The sequence below is a fragment of the Microtus ochrogaster genome, chromosome 6, assembly GCF_000317375.1.
Source record: "Microtus ochrogaster isolate Prairie Vole_2 chromosome 6, MicOch1.0, whole genome shotgun sequence".
NCBI lineage: Eukaryota > Metazoa > Chordata > Mammalia > Rodentia > Cricetidae > Microtus > Microtus ochrogaster.
The window spans coordinates 79,304,432-79,313,911 of record NC_022013.1 but is presented as its reverse complement, the minus strand read 5'-3'; the positions used below and the strand labels follow the sequence as shown (position 1 = coordinate 79,313,911).

The 9,480-nt window shown below is 44.4% G+C and overlaps 1 protein-coding gene across 1 annotated transcript in view; it reads left to right on the top strand.

Moving 5' to 3' along the window:
• Nucleotides 1-9,480, top strand: part of Hsd11b1 (hydroxysteroid 11-beta dehydrogenase 1) — a 46,888-nt gene that overhangs the window by 14,898 nt on the left and 22,510 nt on the right. The gene's annotated exons all lie outside the window — the stretch shown is intronic.

Sequence of the window (9,480 nt, the reverse complement as noted above, 5' to 3'; positions counted from 1 at the left end):
GGAGGAGGAGGAGGAGGAGGAGGAGGAGTCACCAAGAGTCAGGCAACAGAGGAATTTGGTGGGCCCTGAGGATCCTGACAATGAGATTGGACATAACCCCAGGGACATGACCACACAGGGATGGTATGGTGGGCAGAGTGAAATTCCAGAGGGCAGGAAAGGGATGGATGAGCCTGAAGAACAATGAGGGGTAGAGATGAAGAGGCACAGAGTTCAAATCTACAGAGCTAGAAAGAAATAGAAACTAAAGAAATAGAACTAGTCCATTCTAGAGGTGGCTGCTTAAGACCCTCAAAGGTCTGGCGGCTGCTTGTCTTTCCAACGACGCTTCTCACCTTGGAACCACTGTACAAAATGTAAATGGTTCAGCAGACCATTCTCTTCCACACTCCTCTCTGTTTTCTCCCACAGCTCCTTTACATGGAGTGTTCCCAAAACAAGCCTCCCCTCTCCCCGACATGTTTCTGGGCGCCTGCTCAGTGTTCATAGTCACCCTTCCTCCTTTGTCTATACAGTTCAATGCAGAGCAAGGATGAATTCTTTCCAAGATTTTCCTGCTTGCCAAACCCACACATCGATGATCTGCTTCCTTCCTGACATCCCATTGCACCATAGACTTCCCACGGTGGACGCGTATGGTTGACTTTGGCACTGTCTTCTTGTAAGGCCTGGTCTTTTCTTTCACAGCAGTAGACTCGTGGTGTCTTAGTTAATGTTTCTACTGCTGTAAAGAGACACCATGATCACAGAAATGCTGAGAAAGGAAAACTCTTAGTTTGGGCTGGTTTACAGTTCATAGATTTAGTCCATTATTGCCAAGGTGAGAAGCATGACCTTGTGCAGGAAGACGTGGTGCTGGAGAGGCAGTTAAGAGTTCTGTATCTGGATCAGCAGGCAGCAGGAAGAGTGAGCCACTGGGCCTGACTTGTGCTTCTGAAGCCTCAAAGCCATTCACAGTGACACACTTCCTCCAACAAGACCACACCTCCTACGAATGCCATTCTCTATAGACCATGGGGGCCATTCCCATTGAAACCACCATAGTCCACTCTGTGGACCCCACAGGCTCATAGCCATATCATAATGCAAAACGCATTTAGCTCAAATTCAAAAGTCCCCGTCGTCTCTCACAGTATCAACAGTGTTTTAAAACCGACAGTTCCAAGTCTCTGATACTCATGGCAGTCTCTAACCTATAACTCTGTAAAATCAAAATGACAAAAAGGAAATCACATACTTCCAGCATAGAATGGTACAGAATATACATTGCCATTCCAAAAGGGAGGAAAGGGAGCAAGGGAGGAAATTCTGGATGAGAGCAAGATGAAAAAAAAAAAACAGCTCGGAAAACTCCAAACGGCATCTCCATGTCTGATGTCAAAGCACTTGTGAGAGCTCCAACTCCTTTCAGCTTTGTTGACTACCACACATTTCTTGCTCTTGGGCTGGTTCCACACCCTGTTAGCAGCTTTCCTTGGCAGGTATCCCACAGCTCTGGCATCTCCAACATCTTGGGATCTCCAAGGCAATCCAGGCTTGACTACCACAGCTTCACAAAGTATCCTCTCTGGGCCTCCATGAAGGGACACCCTGACACATGCCTGATCCCAGCAGCTCTTCTTAGTCACAGGGGGAGATTCCATAACCCTGTCCTGTATCCTTGACTCTAAAGCCAGAACCATGTGGCTGAAGCTGCCAAGTTCTGCTGCTTGCTGAGGCTGGAACATGTCCCCCTTGTTCAAATATATTTTGATTATATATCTGCATAAGAAAATAGCCACACAGCACAGTCAATGCTACATTGTTTGTAAACGTTCTCTGCCAAAGCTGTTAATATATTACTCTTCAATTTGGCCTTAGGCAGGTTTTTTGTTTTAACAGGGGCAGAAAGCAACCATTCTTTACCAAAATATCACAAAAACTATCTCCAAGTAACATACTAAAATTCTTTTCCTCTGAAACCTCTTGAGCTAGGCCCTCACAGTTCAAATCATCTTCAACACCACCATCTTCCACACTCCTGCTAGTATGGCCCATTATTCCATACTTAAAGCATTCCATGGCTTTCCTAACCCAAAGTCCCAAAGTCCACATTCCTCCAAACCAAAACATGATTCAGCCTTTTACAGAAATACCCAAGTCCCTCATACCAACTTCTGTCTTAGTTAGGGCTTCTATTACTGTGTAGAGACATCATGACCATGGCAACTCTTATAAAGGAAAGCATTTAATTGTGGCTGATTTACAATCCAGAGGTTTAGTGGTACAGGAGGAGAGGATTGTCTGTATTCTGTCAATCATGTTTTAAATAAATGCTGATTGGCCAGGCGGGAAGTAGAGGCGGGTCAACTAGACAGGAAGTAAAGGCGGGATGATGAGAACAGGAAAATTCTAGGAAGGAGAAGCCCATTCCTCCCAATCCTGCCCAGATCACCGAAGAAGCTGGTTGTGGTTTGCTCCACTGAAAAAGGTACCGAGCCATGTGGCTAACATAGATAAGAATAATGGGTGAATGTAAGTTATAAGGGTTAACAAGAAGCCTGAGCTAATGGGCCAATCAGTTTATGATTAATGTAGAATTCTGTGTGGTTTCTTTTGGGGGCTTACTGGCTGTGGGAACTGGGCAGGACATAAACACCAATGAGCAGGCCCTAATGTTATATAATGGTGCCCAATGTGGGGCACTGCATCCACAGAAAGCCTGAGAAAGCTTGGGAAAGAAAAGAGTGAAGCATGTTTTCTTGGTAGCAGCAATTTCTCAGGTCTGCACTGCTTGCTAGAGGCAAGAGCTCCCATCTAAGAGAGGCTTCCTGACTCAGCTTTAGCTATAAAACTTTACAGCTCCTCTAAAATGTCCTGCCATGAAACACTTAAATGGTGTTTATGAAAAGCTGAATGCATGCTTTTTGGTTTTCAGCTGTAGCAGGAAAAAAGCTGTGTCATTTTAAAATGCTGGCATTCTGGGCCATCCTGCCAGTGCAAATGCTAACTCTTTGAGGCAGGAGGTCCAGCTACAGAGAGAGCATTTGAATGTTGTTTGTGGGCACACTGTTGCAGCTTGCTTGTTGGCAGGGACCTTGAAATACCATAGAGTTGTGGCAATAAACATGGCTCTGGCCAGTACCTCTGCCACCAGGCTGGAAAGCTAAGCAATGGACTGAATCCAACCGTCAAAGCCATGGCTTTAATCCTAGCCATAGTGCTTGGCAAATTAAAGACTCGTGTGGTCAGAAAAAGAGAGATATATGTAAGAGAGATTCAAAGATGAAGAAAACCTCTAAATGGTTTACACTGTGTTAAAAATATATGCAGGCTAAAGGTTAAAGTCCTTAAAATAAAAAAGAAAGAGAGTAGTTGGGTGTGGTGGTACACACCTTTAATCCCAATGCCTTGGATGCAGAAGCAGACAGACCTCTGTAAATTCAAGGTGTGGTAGCACACACCTTTAATCCCAATGCCTGGGAGGCAGAGACAGACAGATCTCTGTGAGTTCAAGGTGTGGTAGCACAGACCTTTTATCCCAGCACTGGGGAGGCAGAGACTTGCAGATCTCTGTGAGTTCAAGGACAGCCTGGTCTACACAGGGAGTTCTGGGACAGCCAAAGATACACAGAGAAACTGTCTCAAAAAGTAAAAGTAAAAATAAAAGAAATAGAGTTTAAAATAAAGCCACATAAAGATGAAAAATACACATAGAATCATGATATTGTATGTTATTATGCTCTCTTTGAATTGTTTGAATGCTGAGGAAGGAGCAACAGCTGCTAAAAGATATTTGCTTTATAAATGCTGTTGAATTAATTCAAGATAGATATTTTGAAAATACCTTGGCTTCAACATGAAGTCATAAAGTATGCTACTTTGGAGAAGAGATTTTGCTTTTGTTTCCACAGGAAATGAGAAGCTGTAGATTCATTCTGAGTTATGAAAAATCAGGTTTTGTCAAGGAAGACTACCTGAGAAATCTCTGTTAGGAACAGTTGGCCCAGATGACAAAGTGCTGCATCCAGAACAGGTTCAAGACTGCTGCCTGAGATGATCAAGCCTCACAGGACACTCCAGTCAGGACTTGATCATAATTCAACATTTTCTTTAGGTTCCCCGTAAGATTATCAGTGCCTCCAACCAACTGGAAGTAGCCTGGAATACTATGCCCACATTCCCAAAAAAAAATGGACTATAGATATTTTCTTTGTTTAAAAAAAAAAAAAGAGGGAGAAGTGGTGTGGGAGAATTGTCTGTATTCTGTCAATCATGTTTTAAATAAACACTGATTGGCCAGGCAGGAAGTAGAAACAGGTCAACCAGACAGGAAGAAGAGGTGGGGCGATGAGAACAGGAGAGTTCTAGGAAGGAGAAGCCCATTCCTCCCAATCCTGCCCAGATCACCGAAGAAGCTGGTTGTGATTTGCTCCACTGAAAAAGGTACCGAGCCATGTGGCTAACATAGATAAGAATAATGGGCGAATGTAAGTTATAAGGGTTAGCAAGAAGCCTGGGCTAATGGGCCAATCAGTTTATGATTAATGTAGAATTCTATGTGGTTTCTTTGGGGGCTTACTGGCTGTGGGAACTGGGCAGGACATAAACCCCAATGAGCAGGCCCTAATGTTACAGTTCAGTCCATTATCGTCATGGTAGGAAGCATGGCAGCATGCAGGCAGACATGGGGCTGTAAAGATAACCGAGAGTTCTACACCTGGATCAGCAGGCAGCAGGAAGAGAGAGTGAGCCACTAGGCCTGGCTTGTGCTTCTGAAACCTCACAGCCCATCCACAGTGACACACTTCCTCTAACAAAGCCACACCTACCCCAATAAGGCCACACCTCCTAATAATGGCACTCCTTATGGGTCCTATGGGGACCGTTTTCATTCAAACCACCACACATGGTAAATGCCTTAATAAATGTCAGCAAATGGATATCCCCCTCAGCCTCCATGGGCCATGTGCCCACTTCCTCTTTTCCTATTGATGCCCTGTCTGTGGCCACAATGTTGGGCTCTATTATAGTGAAGGTAGCTGAGATGGGTTTTTTTTTTTTTTTTTTTTGATTTTTCGAGACAGGGTTTCTCCGTAGCTTTTGGTTCCTGTCCTGGAACTAGCTCTTGTAGACCAGGCTGGCCTCGAACTCACAGAGATCCGCCTGCCTCTGCCTCCCGAGTGCTGGGATTAAAGGCGTGCGCCACCACCTCCCGGCTTAGCTGAGATGTTCTTAGAGATCATGGCCCATAATGGTTTTTGTCCACATCTGAGACATAATTGCTCAGTGTTTCCAAAGCTCTGTCTTAGTGATTTTTCCTGCGCTGAGATAAAACACCCTGACAGAAACAGCTCAAGAGAGGAAAGGTTGGTTCAGTTCACATCTCCAGGGCACAGTTCATCACAGTGGGCAAGCACTGATAGCAGGGGCTTGAGGCAGCTATGTAGTAAGGAAGCAATGACATCTACCAATCAATTAATCTATCATCATCTATCTGCCTACCTATCATCTGTCTACCTCTTATCTATCATTCATCAATTATCAGATTGCACGCCCCCTAGGAGGACCATGACCACAGCACGCTCTTCCTCACTTTAGAGGACTCGGTGGCCACCCCCAATGTCTCAAGGTTGTAACAGACTTTATCGGATCACCAGCTCCCAAATTATGACAAAGAAACTTATCATTAGTTATGAATCCTCAACCTTACCGTATGATTATCCCACTAGCTCTTATAACTTAATTTAATCTGCTTCTCTTCACCTGTGTCTTGCCTTTGGGGATTTTTATCTTTCATTCTGAATGTTCTACTACATGGCTGGCTGGCTGGCAGCTGCCTGGATGTCTGGCCCCAGGCATCTTCCTCTCTTTCTTCCTCATTCTTTAACTTATTGAATCTAAATTCCTCCTCCTCCTTATTCTCTCTGCCCACCAGCCCTGCCTATCCCTCTACTGTTGTAGGAGGCTGCTTGTTTGTCCCAGCCTCCCAGAACCTAAATAACCACACAGGAACTATATTATTAAGTCACTGCTTGGCCTATTAGCCCTAACTTCTTATTGGCTAACTTTTACATCTTAATTTAACCCATTTCCATTAATCTGTGTATTGCCACATGGCTGTGGCTTACCGGGTAAAATTCTGTCTGGCTCCAGTGGGCCACATTGCTTCTCTTCACTCTGCCTTCTTTCTCCCAGCATTCAGCTTAATTTTCCCTGCCTACCTATATTCTGCCCTGTGCGGGCCTAAGACAATTTCTTTGTTAACCAATGATATTCACAGCATACAGAGGGGAATCTCACATCATTCTACTGCCTAGCTATTTGCTGTTCAGCTTTTAATTAGAACAACCAGGTGCCTAAGACATGCAAGGTAAAATAGCAACACATCTTTACATAATTAAGCAAATGCAGCGTAAACAAATGTAACACACCTTTGTCTAGTTAAACAAATGCAAAATAAACAAAACACACCTTTATATAGTAAAATATTCCACAACATAAACAAATGTAACACATCTTTATATAGTTAATGTAATACTCCACAATGTAAGGTCTAATCTCCGGGGATGTTGGTAGGACCTCCAGAAATGCTGTGGTGTATTTACCAAAGAATATTGCCCAAGCATGAGTTAAAGCCAGCAGAGTCTTTATTAGTCATTCAGTGACCACTGGGTGTCCGGGATCCCACTGCAGCACTGAGCCTTTCTCAGGGTGAACTTTGAAGCACAAAAACTGTATCTTAGGTTGACAGACTTCGGTTAACAAGAGCAGTCAGCCAGAGGCAGAACTACAGAAGCCAAAAAGCAAACTTAGTACATTTAGAGAGTTTCCCAGAACTATGGACTTTGATGGATTAGGTCTTTGTTTCATTTTGGCCAGTGGTGTTATCTACGAGCTAAGTTTTATAGCCTGAATGGTACTTCCATCATGGAGTCTGTTGTGCGAGGGTCTGGGGACCTGTTACAATGCTGAGACATTTTACTTTTACAAAGATCACACGCAAGACATGTAACATTATTGCCTGTGAGTGGAAGCTAGCCTCGTTATTTTTCAATTTTAAACAACACCTGCTACATTTCTGCATCAATATCAATTGGAAAAACACATGTGGAAGCTCTTTGACACTGGGGACTTGTGAGAGAAACAGCGTAGTTGGTAAAATGCCTGAGGAAGGATCGCTAGCCTCCGCGCACACCTGCACCCACACTCTCATGAGCAAACACTTGCACACACACACACACACACACACACACACACACGCGCGCGCGCGCGCGCACACACAGAGTTCCTTAGCACCATATGTGGTGGTGCACAACTGTAACCCCAGCCCTTAGGAAGCCGAGGCAATAGAATTACAAATCCAAGGTCAGCCTGGGTTGCAAAGAAATACCTTGTCTAAAACACCAGATGGCACACACAAAAATAATAAATAAATGGATAACTTTCTTTGTTAATCTTTAGGTGTGTAAAGAGGTTTGGAGACTCAAGCGTTTGAGAAGGGCTAAGGACTGATTATCCCTAATATTTTGTATCCTTTCTCTTTGATGCATTCTGTATGACAATTCTTTATTCTCAGTCCTGGAATCCAGAGCACTGGCTGTTTTCCTGCTTTCATGGTGCAGTAGCTACAGGTTCTCTGGTGATCTGATATGGGTTTAGGGTTGTAATGTGTCTTCCGAACGACAGTGTTGGACATTCGCTGACTTGAGCCACAGATCAGCCACCCTGCTGCAAAAGTGGACTTCTGCTGCCCCCAGCTTGCCATCCCCACACCCTCTGTTGGTGTTTTCTCTACTAAACTACAACCCTCTCCCTTCTCCCCACTTGCTCTCTCTCTCACCTCTTTCTCTTTGGTCTCTCTCCCTTTCTCTTTGCTTCTTTTCTCTTTCCTTTCCTGTTTTTCTGGAGTTTAGCCCCATCTTCCTTTTGTATCAGCATAATGATATTTTAAAGCGACTCTGTCTTGTTCCTATAATTTCTCTATTAAGTACCTTTTTAAAATATGACTTTCTACAGCCAAGTCAATGATTCCACTGTTAATCAGATGAGGCTAAGACTTGGGTCTTATTTTTCTCCCCATAGAGAAGAAAAAGGAGTCCAGTCTATCATGTGTCTTGGTAACATAGGGCTTTTCTAACGACAGTCGTCAGCCTGGCAGTCCTGACAACTGAATGCAGCTCCTACTTACATTTCAGCCTTTCTATTTTGGTTTACTGCGCCCTCGGCTCGGCTCTCCACTGTTCTCAACCCCTATCATCTTCCGGAAGCAACCCTCACCGCTGTGGCCTCTGTTGACAAATTGTTTCGTCTCCTCTGGGCCTTAAATTATTTTCTCTGAAGTGAAAAGTCACTGGATATTTCCAGAGACTCTTGGGGTCATCATTTGGTTTCTCGGAACTCTGAGTGGTTCCAGTCTCTCCCACTCTCCGCCCGCAGCCCGTCTCAGAGGACACACTCGACACTACAACTTCCCTGCAGCTCTACTGTAACTCCCAGAGTTGAGGATTGCCTTTGTACTGGGGTGGCTTTCATGGTTTGGATAGTTGGTTTTACATAGAAGAACGTAACAATGACAAGTCTTAAATTCTTTAATAAAATCTTGCTGCAGATATACAAAGGTAGTTATTTCTGTCTTGTCATGATAATCAGTTCTTTATGTCTGGGGTGTCTCCCCTCTCGATCCTTCTCTTGGATCATTTTTACCTGGGGCCAGGATGTTCTATGCTAATTTTGCTTCACACATAGGACCTTAAGACTACAGTCCTGAAATCCCCACTGTTTAAGAAGCCGAGGCAGGAGGATCACAAGTCTGAAGCCACAGAGCAGGTTCAAGGCCAGCCTGGGCAATTTACAGAGACCCAGTCTCAAAGCAGAGGTAAAAAGAAGGTTGGCACTGTGGCTTACAGGGGAGCAGGCTGGCCATAGCCAGGAATAGTCGGGATCTTCTGGGCTAGCCTCCTCTTCCCAGCATCCTCTGTGCCCCTTGCTCCTCCCTAGTATTTGCATAACCCAGTTTAACAACCTGCTGTCTTTCTTCCTGTTTTGGCACCCACCGTCCCCTCTTTATTCTCTGTTAAAGTAATAAGGGTACGTTCCGTTGCACTTGCCTAAGAGTCTTGAACTGAGCTTGGGTTTCCCGCCATCTGGGTCTGGCTCGGTTGCAACTTCCCTTTGATGTTGTAATGCCTTTTCATTGAACTCGAGTGTGGCGTTTATATGGCTTGTTTGCTTTAATTTTTTTTCTCCTAAGACATGCACATTTTTTTCTTGAGCTTATTTTGCTGTTTTGTGCTGTTACTTTTAATTGCTTCTGACTAGGGGTTGGGGCTGAGGGTGAGATTTGGCTTGAGTTTGCCTCTGTTTGGTATTACTCACACACGGCCCCCCCAAAGTCCCACATTCTTAGGAACTCTTAGGTGCATATCTCTCTCTCCTCCCTCTTCCTCTTCCTCTTCCTCTCTCTCTCTCTCTCTCTCTCTCTCTCTCTCTCTCTCTCTC